The following is a 15,318-nucleotide window of genomic DNA, read 5'->3' on the forward strand; positions in this document are numbered from 1 at the left end:
TCCTGCTACTGTTTCATAGATAGCCGCAACAATGTGCACCTTGCTTACAGTCCGCGGTGCTCCCACGTACTGTCACTGTCTGTGAGGATACTTGACTCGCTGCAGACAGTCCGATATTCTGACTCAAGGAACACAACGCAGCTGTGCAATCCTGCACGGCCGAGCCAACGATGGACGTGGTGAGATCTGTATGGCGTTGAGTACACTCAGCTTGAACACACTGATTTCACATTTACATGACAGTCATGAGAACCTTACGACGCGAGTTGCGATATCGTACAATGATAAAGCGCAGTGCAGGTAAGCCATAATCCGCCCGCTGCAGAATTTCTACGTATTAGGGTGGATGTTCCGTCTTGCATAAGGCATAGCACGATCTTACCACAAACAACCAGCATTCAGATGCGGCTTCTGAATGTGAAATCCGCTGTATAATATTTCTAATATACAGAATGTAGGTGGTGTTACTCGTACATACTCTGTGCTGTTGCCCTGAAATGCCAATATTTTGCACATGCAAGTGTGCAGTACACTTCGTGCAAATATGACATTCGTCATCAGTCCCCTAGAACTTAGAACTACTTAAACCTAACTAACCTAAGGACATCACACACATCCATGCCCGAGGCAGGATTCGAACCTGCGACCGTAGCGGTCGCGCGGTTCCAGACTGTAGCGCCTAGAACCACTCGGCCACCTCGGCCGCACGTTCGGTTGTAACACGCACAATTGTATGGGTGCTGTTTGTTTTTTCGTTGTAGCCTCATATTATCGCACTGATGTCACTAAGTCGTAAGTGAAACGATTGTGCAGGAGTTATTGCTTTATATACAACTCGAAGCATACCGATATCTCGTTACAGATGCGAGATATTGTGTTTAAATTTTTGGAAATTTTCAAGATGGTATATCGGGATCATATGCGTGGATAAAAGCCTTAGTTGTGTATTATTTATTGTATTTTGACATTAGACAGACGTATTTCAGTATCTGAAAGGTATACGGAAACAATTAAAAATTATGAAACTTCGTGGCAGATTAAAACTGTGTGCCGGACCGAGACTCGAAATATCATTCTAGAAACATCCCCCAGGCTGTAGCTAAGCAATATCTCCGCAATATCCTTTCTTTCAGGAGTGCTAGTTCTGCAAGGTTCGCAGGAGAGCTTCTGTAAAGTTTGGAAGGTAGGAGACGAGGTACTGGCAGAAGTAAAGCTGCAAGGACGGGGCGTGAGTCGTGGTTGGGTTGGGTAGCTCAGTTGGAGTGTGAACCTGTGGTCTAGTGGTAATCGTCGTGCATTCTAAACTTATGGGGCCGGCACGGTAGCTCAGCGTGTTCGGTCAGAGGGTTAGCTGCCTTCTGTAACAGAAAACTGAGTCAACGGCTCAACACTGAACTTGAACGGGTGTCCTGGGACATCCGCACCGTACAAATGCAACGAACAAAACCGAACAAAATGATAACAATAAAAAAATTGGTAGAGCACTTTCCCGCGAAAGGCAAAGGTCCCGAGTTCGAGTCTCGGTCCGGCACACAGTTTTGATCTGCCAGGAAGTTTCATATCAGCGCACACTCCGCTTTAGAGTGAAAATTTCATTCTAGAATTAAAAATTTGTTCGACAAAAATTTTTAAATTGTTCACAGCTACAAAGACAGTAACTCCTACACGCACAGTTACGCATGTAGGGACAATGTGTTCGGCTTATGCTTATTTCAGTCGCTGTATGAGGTTAGGTTTTGGAGCAGATAATGGAATAAACGTTTCGTACTAACGTTAGTTTTACACGTTATTGTCACAGTACGTTAGTTAAAAAAAAAGATTTTAGGACTTATCGGTGAAGAAATTCTAGCTTTATTACATGAAGACAACAAGGAAGACATCAGAGAGTTTCCGACAGGTGATTAGGTAAGTGCCAATTTATTCATCTTCTGGCGGAGAACACCTAAGCGGACCTGAGAAAGAGCCACCAAATAAAATATACAAATCAGCGAGTGCACCGTTTGATAAAAAGCCACACAGGTATCAGCACTGGCCTACTGTTGATGATTTGCACTTCAATCATTGCTGCAGGCAAAATAATTGCAAAAGGAGGACAAGAAAACTGCGTGTGAAGTGTAATAATTGATAGCCAAGAAGACCGAAACGGCTTTCACGAGAAATATACCATTTTATGAATATTGGTCTTCCAGTCGTATTATTCCCTCATGGTTCTTGTACATATTGTATATTACCCATCTTTCCCTTTAGTTTACCACTATTTTTGTCAGATTTCGATCATCTTGCACCATTTTACATTGTCGAATGCTTTTTAAAGGTATACATATTTTATGAACGTGTATTGATTTTTCTTCAGTCTTGGACCATTATCAACCACAACGTCCAAACTGCCTCCCGTTGCCTTTACATATCCTAAAGCCAAATTGGTCATCTAACAGATTGGAAATTTTCTTTCTCCTTCTTCTGTGTGGTTTTGTTGCACAGAAACTACAGGGAAGTGGTTGTCAAGCTGCGTCCACGGCAGAATGCGACAGAAATCAAGTATTCGTGCGGCCCGAGGTTCTTAACTATATTTTACAACAATATGTATCTAGTAACTAACAGACGCGCGGGATTAGCCGAGCGGTCTAAGGCGCTGCAGTCATGGACTGTGCGGCTGGTCCCGGCGGAGGTTCGAGTCCTCCCTCCGGCATGGGTGTGTGTGTTTGTCCTTAGGATAATTTAGGTTGAGTAGTGTGTAAGCTTAGGGACTGATGACCTTAGCAGTTAAGTCCCATAAGATTTCACACACATATGACGTATGATAGTAACTAACACCTGAAACCAAAAACGTCAACAAAAGTCAACAGCTTCTTAAGAGTGTACGCTTTCCCACAAAAATACGCACACTGACAGTAATATTTTTAGACGTGCTTTATTTACATTGACGGTGATGAACTCTACCATGAGCCAAGTAAAGGTGGCCGCCAACCTCAGCGGCTGAGGCGTAAGTAATGCGGCCATAATGCGGCCACTGTGGAGTTAAAGGATGTGAGAAGGGAAATGTTTTATTGTTTGTCTTCCAGTGCTGCTCACAATTAAGCTGCATGTATGCTTCATACTGATAAGCTGCTATGGTATAAATTTCAAACGGAAGTAACATAGAATCGTGAATGCACATTATAGAGACGGTCATCTACATATGCGGTACATATTTGTAGCAAGGAATACGACAGTAAATTAAGGCTGCTCTAATACAGTGAAATTAATAGAAAAAAGTTATGTTCAAAACATTGAATAACCATCTGTGATAGCTAATTTTTGAGATCATTTCTCGTGGAGAAACAGCGGTCTGTTTAAAAGTACATTAAAAATGGATTACAAAATAGTATCGAGAGCAAGCATTTACTTCGGTGGTAACCAATTTTGGTCAGTGTTTGACCGTCCTCGAACCGTCATACCATGATGTTAGGCGGTGAATGGGGTGGGTGTTGTAACTCCATTCACCCTATGAGGATCTGAGAATGGTCAAACTCCGAAAGCGGTTACAAATGAAATAAATGATTTTCGCATACTTCACTTTTTTTGAGTCATTAGTCTTCTGACTGGTTTGATGCGATCCGTCACGAATTTCTCTCCTGTGCCAACCGCTTCATGTCAGAGTAGCACTTGTAACGTACTTCCTCTATTATTTGCTGGATGTATTCCAATCTCTGTCGTCCTCGACAGATTGCAGCCCATATAGTACCATGAAGTCAGTCCCTGATGTATTAATAAATGTCCTATCACACTGTCCCTTCTCCTTATCAGTGTTTTCCACATATTGCTTCATTCGTCTATAGTACCACATCTCCAATGCTTGGATTCTCTTCTGTTCCGGTTTTCCCACCGTCCATATTTCACTCCTGTACAATGCTGTGCTCCAACCGTACATTCTCAGAAATTTCTTCCTCATATTAAGGCCCCTGTTCCAGACTAGAAGACTTCTCTTGGCCAGGAATGGCTTTTTTGCCAGTATAGTCTGCTTTTGATGTCCTCCTTGCTCCATCCGTCATGGCTTATTTTGCTGCCAAGATAGTAGAATTCCTTAACTTCATCCTGACCAGCAATCCTGGTGTATAGTTTCTCGCAGTTCTCATTTCTGCTACTTCTCATTACTTTCGCCTTTCTTCGATTTACTCTCAATCGACATTCTGTACTCGATAGACTGTTCATTCCGTTCAGCAGATCACATAATCTTCTTCACTTTCACTCAGGATTACAATGTCAACAGCGAATCCTGTCACTAATACCCTTTAATTATGAATTTGAATCCCACTTCTCAACCTTTGTTTTATTCCCATCATTGCTTCTTAGATTTACAGATTAGACAGTAGGGGCGAAAGGCTACATTCCTGTCTTACAACCTTTTTACTCCGAGCACTGCGTTTACGTCGTCCAGTCTTATTATTCGATCTTGGCTCTTACTCATATTGTATATTACCCATCTCTCCCTACAGCTTTCCCCTATTTTTCTCAAAATTTCTAACATCTTGCACCATGTTACACTGACGAACGCTTTTTCCAGGTCGAAAAATCCTACGAAAATGACTTGATTTCTTTTTTTTTCAATCTTGCTTCATTCGTCTATAGTACCACATCTCCAATGCTTGGATTCTCTTCTGTTCCGGTTTTCCCACCGTCCATATTTCACTCCTGTACAATGCTGTGCTCCAACCGTACATTCTCAGAAATTTCTTCCTCATATTAAGGCAACGTCAGAATTGGCTCTCTGGTGCCTTTACCTTTCCTAAGTCAAACTGATCGTCATCTGACACATCCTCAATTTTCTTTTCCATTCTTGTGTTTATTATTCTTGTCAACAACTTGGATGCATTAGCTACTAAACTAATTATGCGATAATTCTTAGCCGGCCGCGGTGGTCTAGCGGTTCTGGCGCTGCAGTCCGGAACCGCGGGACTGCTACGGTCGCAGGTTCGAATCCTGCCTCGGGCATGGGTGTGTGTGACGTCCTTAGGTTAGTTAGGTTTAAGTAGTTCTAAGTTCTAGGGGACTTATGACCTAAGATGTTGAGTCCCATAGTGCTCAGAGCCATTTGAACCATTTGATAATTCTTATTATCAGACAAATCTTTTCCCTCATCGACGACTTCAGTGCAGTCTTTCCATCTATCCGTTCTCTCTTCTGCATTTAACAGTGGAATTACCGTTGTTCTGTTAATATTACCACCACTGCTTTTAATTTCACCCAATATTGTGTTGACTTTCCTGTATGCTGATTCCGTGCTTCCGACAATAATTTTTCTTTTGAATTCTGCTCATTTTTCATGCCTCCATTTCGTCTTAGCTTCTATGCACTTCCCATTTATTTCGTTCCACAGTGACGTTATATCCGTTTTCCTGAATTTCACTGAACATTTTTGTACTTCCTTATTTCATCGATCAACTGAAGTATTTCTTCTGCTACCCATGGTTTCTTCGCAGTTATCTTATTTGTATCTATCTTTTTCTTTCCAACTTCTGTGACTGCCCTTTTTAGAGATGTCCATTTCTCTTCAGCTGTACTGCCTAATGAGCTATTAAGTATTACTATATCTATAGCCTCAAATAACTTCAGGCTTATCTTGTTATTCTTTAGTATTGCCGTATCCCACTTCTTTGTGTATTGCTTCTTCCTGACTAATCTTTTAAACTTCAGCCTACTCTTCATCACTTCTACATTGAGATCTGAGTCTATATCTGCTCCTGGGTTCCCCTTACAATCCGCTATTTCGGAATCTCTGTCTAACCATGATGCAATCTAACTTTTCTAAGTATACCTCCTCATCTTGTGATTCTTGAGCAGAGTATTCGCTATTACTAGCTGAAATTTGTTATAGAACTCAATTAGTCTTTCTCCTGTCTCATTCCTCGTTCCAAGCCCATATTCTCCTGTAACTATTTCTTCTACTCCTTCCCCTACAACAGAATTCCAGTCCCCCATGACTATTAGATTTTCATCTCCCTTTACGTATTGTATTACCCTTTCAATATCCTAATATATTTTCTCTATCTCTTCATCTCCAGCTTGCAACGTCGTCATGTATACCTGAACAATCGTTGTCGACATTGGTTTGCTGTCGTTTCTGATAAGAACATAACTATCACTGGACCGTTCACAGTTACACACTCTGTGCCCTATCTTTCTATTCGTAAGGAATCCTACTTCCGTTATACCATTTTCTGCTGCTGCGTATTTCATAATCCATTTAAATATAAGTGTAGTTACCGCTATTACCCAAATAATCATCCACTCACATGGACAATGCAACAATATTAAAAAAAACAATACCAGTCACCGTTATATAGGTTTATTTCTAGGCAACCAGTTTCGACCTTACATTAAGTCATCTTCAGGCCAAAACTGCTCCAATCCAGTAACCTTCGTGTTATAAATATAGCAGTGCCTTTAACTCGTCTCGTAATAGCTTTTACAAGACCAGTTAAAGTCACAGCTGTATTTGTGACACGAAGGTTACTGGATTGGAGCAGTTTTGGCCTGAAGATGACGTAGTGTGACGTCGAAACTGGTTGCCTAGAAATAAACATATATAACAGCGATTGTTATTAATTTTATTGAACACTGAACAGCCGTAATCCCACACTCCACCAGAAGATGGAGCTGCATTCATTAAATAATGCAACAATAGGTCGTCAGGCAACTACAGTGTCACAGTTTTAGGGTCACTGAGAGTGGCAGCAATTAAACAGAGAATAGTCGACAGGGAATGTTCCGAATGTTGCCGACATAACGATCAATAATGGGGGATCAGCGCCCTTACTATAGCTAGTGTATTTGGGCTCTTAACGTGCTAGTTCATTACCTATTAATAATTAGATTGGTACATCTGTGGTCATACGTGCCGTCTAATAATGTCTGCATTTGGCTCTTGAGCAAAAAAGTTTGACGACCACTGCGTTACAGCTTAAATGAGTGGGCGGTGCAATGACTCGTTCACCCCATGCATTGGTCATCGCGAGAAAACCGAGCGAGGTAACACAGTGGCTAGCGCACTGGACTGGCATTCGAGAGGACGACAGTTCGAACCCGTCTCCGACCATCCAGATTCAGGTTTCGCGTGATTTCCCTAAATCGCTTTAGGGCAAATGCCTTAGAAATGTCACGGCTAGTTTCCTTCCCCATCGTTCCCTAATCTGAGCTTGTGCTCCGTCTCTCCGTCGACGGGACGGTTAACACTGATCTGGTCCTCGTCCGCGAGAGTACTCCTCGGCGGAGAGCCGGACCTGCTTGCGCAGAGTCGGCGGCTGCCTGCGTGCCGGAGCTAATCGCCGCGACCCGCGGGTCAGCGCGGCCAATCAGAGCGCGGCAGTCCCGCCGGAAGCAGCTCCTCTTGGCCGCGCGGCCGCCCATTAACCCGACCCCTGCCACCAGCCTTTCCCCGTAACGGACGCGCAACAGCGGACTGGTGACGTCAGCAGGTCCACGCGACACGCACTAGGGATATGACCACTCTGAGAACCTCAGCGGCAGTTTGACATTGTCCGTATCCAAAATCCTACCGAAAAGTTAAAAGGAAAGGTTTTATTTTATTTTTATACATGTAACTTTTGTGTCAGCGGTCTTGAAACTGACTTGAAGCGAACGGGCTCGATGTCCCTTCCAGTATCCAACTCTCCATATCTAAAGGTAAGTGCCGCAGCTCGATTAGCTAAGATTGAATAAAAGTAACTTAACATTGAGAACTGTGTCTGATCTACGACCAGTCCAGAACAGTTTGTTGTAAAATAAACAAACCAAGTTGCTAAAAGGTTTTGTTTTCCAGTTCTGCAATTAGTTTACACCTAACTATCATCATCTGGCAGAAATTTTGAAATTATTTGGAGTGAATCAACATATCTATAATTCAGAAATCTAATCCATGATCACTTATCACTGTGCGAATATGTTCCCTTTTCATGTGGTACGACATTTTCAGCTAGGTGCTTCAGTCCGGCACCATGCGGCTGCTATGGTCGCAGGTTCGAATCCTGCCTCGGGCATGGATGTGTATGATGTCCTTAGGTTAGTTACGTTTACGTAGTTCTAAGTCTAGGGGACTGATGACCTCAGATGTTAAATCCCACAGTGCCTAAAGCCATTTGACCCATTTGACATTTTCAGTTTTGGAACTCATTTATCTACACAACTTGTAAGTGGGCTACTGCTTAGAAACTGGACTAATACTGAGAGGTGGCAGAAGCCCCCTCTCATATTTCTATCTTACTCTAATTCGATTTTTCTCTCTAATTGCATGCAGTGAAAAGTTGCTATTCCTTCACACGCAGACTTTCCACACAGCGTCTCTCATCACCCGGGTGGTCTGGTGACAGGCGAGTTCCGCTGAGCTTGAAAACGTTAAGCTGACGGGTGTGAGGGAGTCAAGTGGATGCTTTGCAAAAGCCGACATTGTCATAAGAGCGGGAGCGACACGCCCAGATGCGCCGGAAGGGGCGGCTGGGCTAGAGATTCCGTTACTTCGCAGAAACTTAGTGAAAACTGGCGGGCTACCAGCGAGGCATGATAATGACTTGTGTTCCCAGGCAGTCTTGGTGGGCAAATTCCTGGGTTTTCTGCAAATTCGTAACTTTGATTGGCCTGCTCCGGGCATAGCTCCGTGACGTAGCAAAATCGGCGGCGGTTTACGAGTTGCTGATTGGAACGTTTAACCACACAGCCACTGTCGTGGGGGCGGGAATGTTCTGTGTTCGGTTTGTATGGGTGCTCTTGAGAGAGTCGGCTCTCGCCTTTCGGTAGGAGTAGGTTACAAGACTGAGCTCTCGCTGCTCTGGACAGCCTGCCTTCCGTTGGGTGTCTAATATACTTTTATTTAATTGTAACTGTTTGACGAAGTTGCTGAAGTTTCGACTTCAACGTAACTTTCTGAGTACAGTTGGCAATTGAGCGTTCTGCGTACAAGCGGCTATGTTGTCTGTCTTGAGCAGTTTTGACTAAAGTTGACTGTATCAGAGTTACTGTGTGACTTCGCTTGTTAAAATCAATCACTGTACTGTCAGTGATTGTGTGGCGAGCCTTCTTCGTCTCCCTCAAAGGCGTATTTGTATTGATAAGAAATCTTTAGTCTGGAACAACCAGACCAGGATAATTTGTTTCGGGCTATACTCGCGGCATTATCATCACCACGACGGGACGTCGAAGCAACCAGCCATCGCCTGCGGTACGCCAGCTCGTGTCCTTGCAGTTAAGAAGACAGCTTGGTAATGTACATCCGTAGCACCGGCAAAGCAGGCAATTTTGCTAGGTGATAATCCGAGCTCAGCAGAGCGCGCCTGTTCATCTTTTCTAACTTTGTTCTGCCTTGGGGGTTCATTGTCTGAGTTCTCACTACTGTAGCAACGATTAATGTTGGGTTTGCTGTGTGTTCCTCTTAAGATTTGAGTTGCAAGGAATTGGCTCCACATACCACTTCGTCATAAATGTCACAATCTAGTTTAGGGACAACTTCACCTTCACAGCATTTGTTTGAGTATCTAATTTGAGCCAATTTGATGTATTGTAAATGTTTCATGTGTTTTATTATTTTTAGTCATAATAAATCATATTGTTATTTTGGAGAGAACTTTCATTCTGTTAATCGGTAGAGCAACCCTATCATTTCTCACTATGTTAATGAAACTTTCCTTTATTTAACTTATTTATCAAATTAAATTATTGCAGGTGCCAAACTCTTTTCTACTCCACTTGCAGGGTCGATTACAGTCAGTTCGCGTTTCTTTTTAATCCATGTGCAACAGCAAAAGTCGGAGTTAGAATAGGGGGGGCTTAGAGCATCATTTACATATGAAGAATCTAGAAGAATTTAGTGTTAAATACGCTGCTTGCTCCGGCACCTCGCAATACAGCAAGTAGTAGTCAGAAAATTTTATTTAGCGGAACTATGACTTTTAATGAATAAATTCATGAATCAGTGATCAATTCTGTAACGCCATCTGACTTCGAGATTAAAAAAGAAAAGTCACAGTAGCACACATTTACAAGAAATCTCGCAACTGGTAATTGAAGTGCATAATCTGTGTAAATGAAAAACAAATACCGTAAAAAACTGACGTAAGATCCTAACAAAACTGCAGAAAATAGAAATGATGAACTTATAGCTGACCACGATGCAATGGCGTCGTGGCTCTTGTTTGTAATCGCAGCACTTTAACTACGTTAACTGATAGTCACTAACTACTGATAACACTTCTCCAAACCATTTTAATAATGATTCGATTGAAAAGCATGATTTCGTACGAACCAGTACGAAGTGCTGAAGGTATTAGTACAGCCTACACACATCAAAAAAGTTTTACATCAGCCCGTTTCCCAGAACTTCTGAAGATAGACGTTGACTGTGGATACTCTAACACACCAAGTCATAGAGAGTGTGCCCTCACAGAGTGGAACAAAAGATCCTTTCACGTAAGTTACATCACACACACGACTAGATTACAGTAATGTCCAACGCCAAGAACAACGGATTTCTTGTCTGCAAAATGGATCTAGAGGAGTCCAGGATTCTTAGCGCGCCAGTCTAAGGGTTGCTTAGAGGCTCATTCAGAACTTAGAGTACGCCTGGCTACAGTTTTCACCTCACGACACTAATACATTAATGGCGAAGAAAAAGCATTCTGCAACCGTGGCTTTGTCAAAGCATTACAAAGAAACGGACAGATACTGGGAAAAATATGTGGCCAGATAACATGTCAGTTTTCCCTATCTTGTACGATAAACTTCTGCCAATAAAAAGTTTGAAGAAGTGGCATGAAGCATTATGTCCCAGCTGAAAAACAGAATTTCTGTGAGCAATTATTAAGTGAACTGAGGATATGTAAGTCTGTCTGTCAAAAGCAAATTGGAACAGAAAATTTGATGATGAACGTAAATCTTTAGTATAATTGCAATGTGAATAGAGTTAAAATTTTCCATACGATACCTCGAAGAGATGCTTACTGCGGTAAACATTATGTGTTTGACCTGTGCTGTTGTAATTTCTCAAAAGAAGCTTTCTGTTTGTGAAATAAGTAACACAGAGAAACCAGTGTGTTTCAGCAGAAAAAATAAAAATCTGCTGCTACTGTTTTTCTAAGATAACATAAACAGTTATGTAATAATTGTTACAAAAAGGTGCAGAACAACGTTTTATTTCATATGGACTGCCTGCACCAAGACGATTTTTTTGTTGCTAGATGGGGTCGTGTCAGAGATATGAAGGTCAACTTTTTTTTATGGGATGCTACAGTTTGGTACTTAGTTTGTGATAGCGGCTATCGAAACGAATCCAATGATGTGTAACAGTAAGGTCTTAGAAGGTTAACGAAGGTCACAAAGATTGTATGAACGTCCATTTACAGGTGTTAGAAGTGATGACTATTGGTATCAATGCAGTGCTGCAATCTTCTTATTGTGGATCGAGTGGTATTCCTTATCACATTGGCACTCATCGAAGCACATGCTCTGACAATTCTCTCTCATATATCCTGCAAATAGTAAATATTCGTTAAATACGGTGTATCCAGCTAAAGTGGCATTGCCATGTAAACACCATTCGACGGTTTCGCAACAAACGGTCATTCGAATCAAGCAAATGTGAATTTTGTATTCCTTCGAAGAACAAGTCGATATGCTTCTCATTCACGGAGAATATCAACGAAATTCAGTGAGAGCTAGAGACTTATACGCATAAAGATATCCTCAACGTACTCACAATACACGTCGTACATTTAAATATGTGTATGATAAACTGAGAACAATGGGATCCTTAATGCATCGGAAACATATCCGGCAAAGGAAAGTCACTAATGAGGAAAAGGAAATTGGTACTCTTGCCACTGTGGTTCGAGATCCTTGTGCTAGTTCGCATCAAATCGCAAGGGGATCTGGCATGAGCCAGAGTAGTGTTGTTTGTGTTCTGCGTCGCCATAAATATCATCCTTACCATTTCAGTCTCCACCAAGAATTAACTGGCACGGATTGTATGCGTCGCACTGAATTCTGCCGATGGGCTCAACTTCAGATTTAGAGGGATGACACATTTATTAATTTGATTTTATTTACTGACGAGGCTACATTCACGAACCATGGAAATGTTAATTTGCATAACATGCATTATTAGGCAACTGAAAATCCATGTTGGCTGCGGCAAGTTGCACACCAAATACCGTGGTCGGTGAATGTATGATGTGGGATTCTGGAGGACAGAATTATAGTCCCTATTTAATCGATGGAAATCTTAATGGTAGGAAGTACACCACATTCCTGCAAGAAACATTAAGTCTGTTATTGCAAGAAATACCTTTAGGAACAAGACACAGAATGTGGTATCAACACGATGGGTGTCCGGCACATTTTTCGCTGATGGCTAGAAATGAGTTTCAGAGACAATTCCCAAATCGTTGGATTGGACGCGGAGGAGATGTGACGTAGCCGGCTCATTCACCAGACTTGACGCCTCTGGATTTTTCTTGTGGGTATTCATAAAAGACATTGTTTTTATAAAGACGTTCCAACTACACCTAAAGATATGCAACAGAGAATTGTCAGAGTATGTGCTTCAATAAGTGCCAGTGTGATAAGAAGATTGCAGCACTGCATTCGTACCAATGGTCATCCTTTGAACACTTTCTGGAAATGGACGTTCATGCGAACTTTGTGACCTGCGTTGACCCTCAAAGATCTTACTCTTACACATCATTGGATTCTTCTCGATAGCCGCCATCAGAAAATAAGTACCAAACTATAGCATCCCATTAAAAACAAAAAAACGAAGTTGATCTTCATATCTCTGAAGCGACCCCACCTAGCTACAAAAAAACCAACGTCATTTTATGGCCCCCGTTGTCCCATGCAACTTTTGTCCTATAAACTTTTCAGCTTCTATCATACTTTCGGAGTTATTATTGGTGGCAATAGTTAGACTCACCCTGTATATTTCTCAGCCATGTATTACAAAATTTAAATTATCACAATGTATTTGGAATGTTGATAATGACTAATATTTGGTAGACATACAATTGCCCCGAGTAATGCTGTTTAGCTCCTAGTAACAGAGGTTAGGGACGTGGGTTCTATGGACTAGCCTACAGGTGCATAGGGCCTCCTGAAGTCTCAGTATGTTCAGCCTATGGGTGTCCTACTGACCACCACTTCATCATCGCTTTCCACTGCTTACGACGAAAAGGAATCAACAGAGTGGCTGAACCTCTGCTACCGAATCTCAGTCTCTGTATCTCTCTGTTGTGCTTTGTTGTATCGTTAACCAATGTTTAATATTGATATTTTAACAGTTTTGAAGGTTAATTTTCTGTTCCTCTCCGACGTAGGAAGCTACTTAAAAAAGCTAAGAATAAAATGAAAAATAAGAAATTTTGTTGTGCTCAAGGTGGACACTCTCCAAAAACAAATCTAAGTTAGCAAGTTTCTTTTTGTAAATTCATTGTGTCTGAGGTATTGTCAATTTTATTTGCTTGTAAATAATTACAACATTCCGCTAACCTGAAAGCGCATAATATGTGGTAACACATTTAACTAATGATGTCACGTTTCCCGACAGTTAAGGACGTCAAACGTCACTAAAAAGGAAAGTGGAGGCTGCTCAAATTGCCCCTGTCACCCATTACAGCACAAGATCCAGGACGTCACCGAAACATCACGGTTTTGTCGAATGAACTGATAAATTCTTCAGATTGAATATACAATCAGGAACCTGAAAATTCTGCACCCAGAGGGAATAAAGGTACAAACGCGAAACTTGCAAACAAGTACAGTTAGATCCGATATGAAAATGATCCATGTTTGGTGCCAGTGTGCGTGGCCACAGACCCTGTAGCGGAGCTGCAATTGTACAGGTGACTCCATTTAAAAGGTGCATAGTAGACGAATCATACAGTGACGATTACATACCGACTCAAGGAGGATGTTCGTAGCAGCAGAATGGCAAGTAAGCCGTATTATGCGGCATCTATGGACAGTTTGAGAGGGGTCTAATCATCGCCATGAAAAGCACGAGCTGATCGACACACCCTGTGGTTCGCCAGGTCGATCGTTCAGAGCGTTCCATCAGATGATGTTGGGAGCGGTGGATTCTTCATGGCACACCCATGGAGCGACCAGAAAGATGACGAGGCGAGGGGATCGAAGGATCGTGCAGCAAGCGATCAGGGATCCTACAGTGACTCTCTCCACGAAACAAGAAGATGTACGGGTGCCAGTTGCTCCGCAAACGATGTACAGACATCTCGCCGATGCGAATTTGCAGCCGAGGCCACCTTGTCGTGTACCACCGTTAACAACCCGACATAGACGACTGCAACTACGATGGTGACCAGCGAGATCGAAGGAGACTGCCATAGTTTGGCAAAACGTGGTGTTCAGTGATGAGTCCCGATTCGTTTTGGGGACGGATGGTGACAGCCGGTGAACTCTAAATCACGTGGAACCTTAACGGGGCAGCGTTATATTGATGACATTCTTCAACCCCATATGGGACCTCTGCTAGATGATCTACAAGGGACACTTCTCCAGCAAGGTAAAGCTCGTCCGCATACAGCTCGAGTTGCTCTTCTTACGTCATGTTCTGAGTATCCCATGGCCGCTCTGCTCCCCGGACTTTTCTCCTATAGAGCAAGTGTGAGACCAGCTGAAACGCCTTATGCCCCTGTGTTACTCCGTATATAATATGGAGTTGGCTATTCAGGATTTGTGGGCCATTCTGCCTCAGGACAACTTCAGACATCTAATCAGCTCGATGCCGGACTGTGTTGCGATATGTATTGCAGCAGAAGGTGGTCGAACTCTGTTTTAGGAAACAGCGGTCATGCGAGATACAGCTGGCCCTCTTTCTACATGATGTACAACAGGCTCTTGATACCGGCTACCAGGTTGATGCCATATTTCTCGACTTTCGAAAGGCGTTCAGCTCAGTTCCCGCACTGTCGCTTGCTACAAAAAGAGCGAGCTTACGGCCTATCCGATGACATATGCAGTTGGATAGAAAGTTTTCTAACAGACAGGAAGCAGTATGTCGTCCTGAACGGGGTGACTTCAACAGAAACAAGCGTAACTTCAGGTGTGCCCCAGGGCAGCGTAATAGGTGCTCTGCTTCTTACGATTTACATAAACGATCTGGTTGGTGGTATTGACAGCGGCCTTAGATGATGCTGTAGTCTACAGGAAAGTAGTATCCCACGAATGTTGTGAACAAATCAATGAGGATTTGAAGAAAATAAATGCGTGGTGTAATGACTGGCAGTTATATTAGTAAGTGTATCCTACTGCGTATAACAAGGCGAAAATCTCCACTAATGT

The sequence above is a fragment of the Schistocerca cancellata genome, chromosome 9, assembly GCF_023864275.1.
Source record: "Schistocerca cancellata isolate TAMUIC-IGC-003103 chromosome 9, iqSchCanc2.1, whole genome shotgun sequence".
Lineage (NCBI taxonomy): Eukaryota > Metazoa > Arthropoda > Insecta > Orthoptera > Acrididae > Schistocerca > Schistocerca cancellata.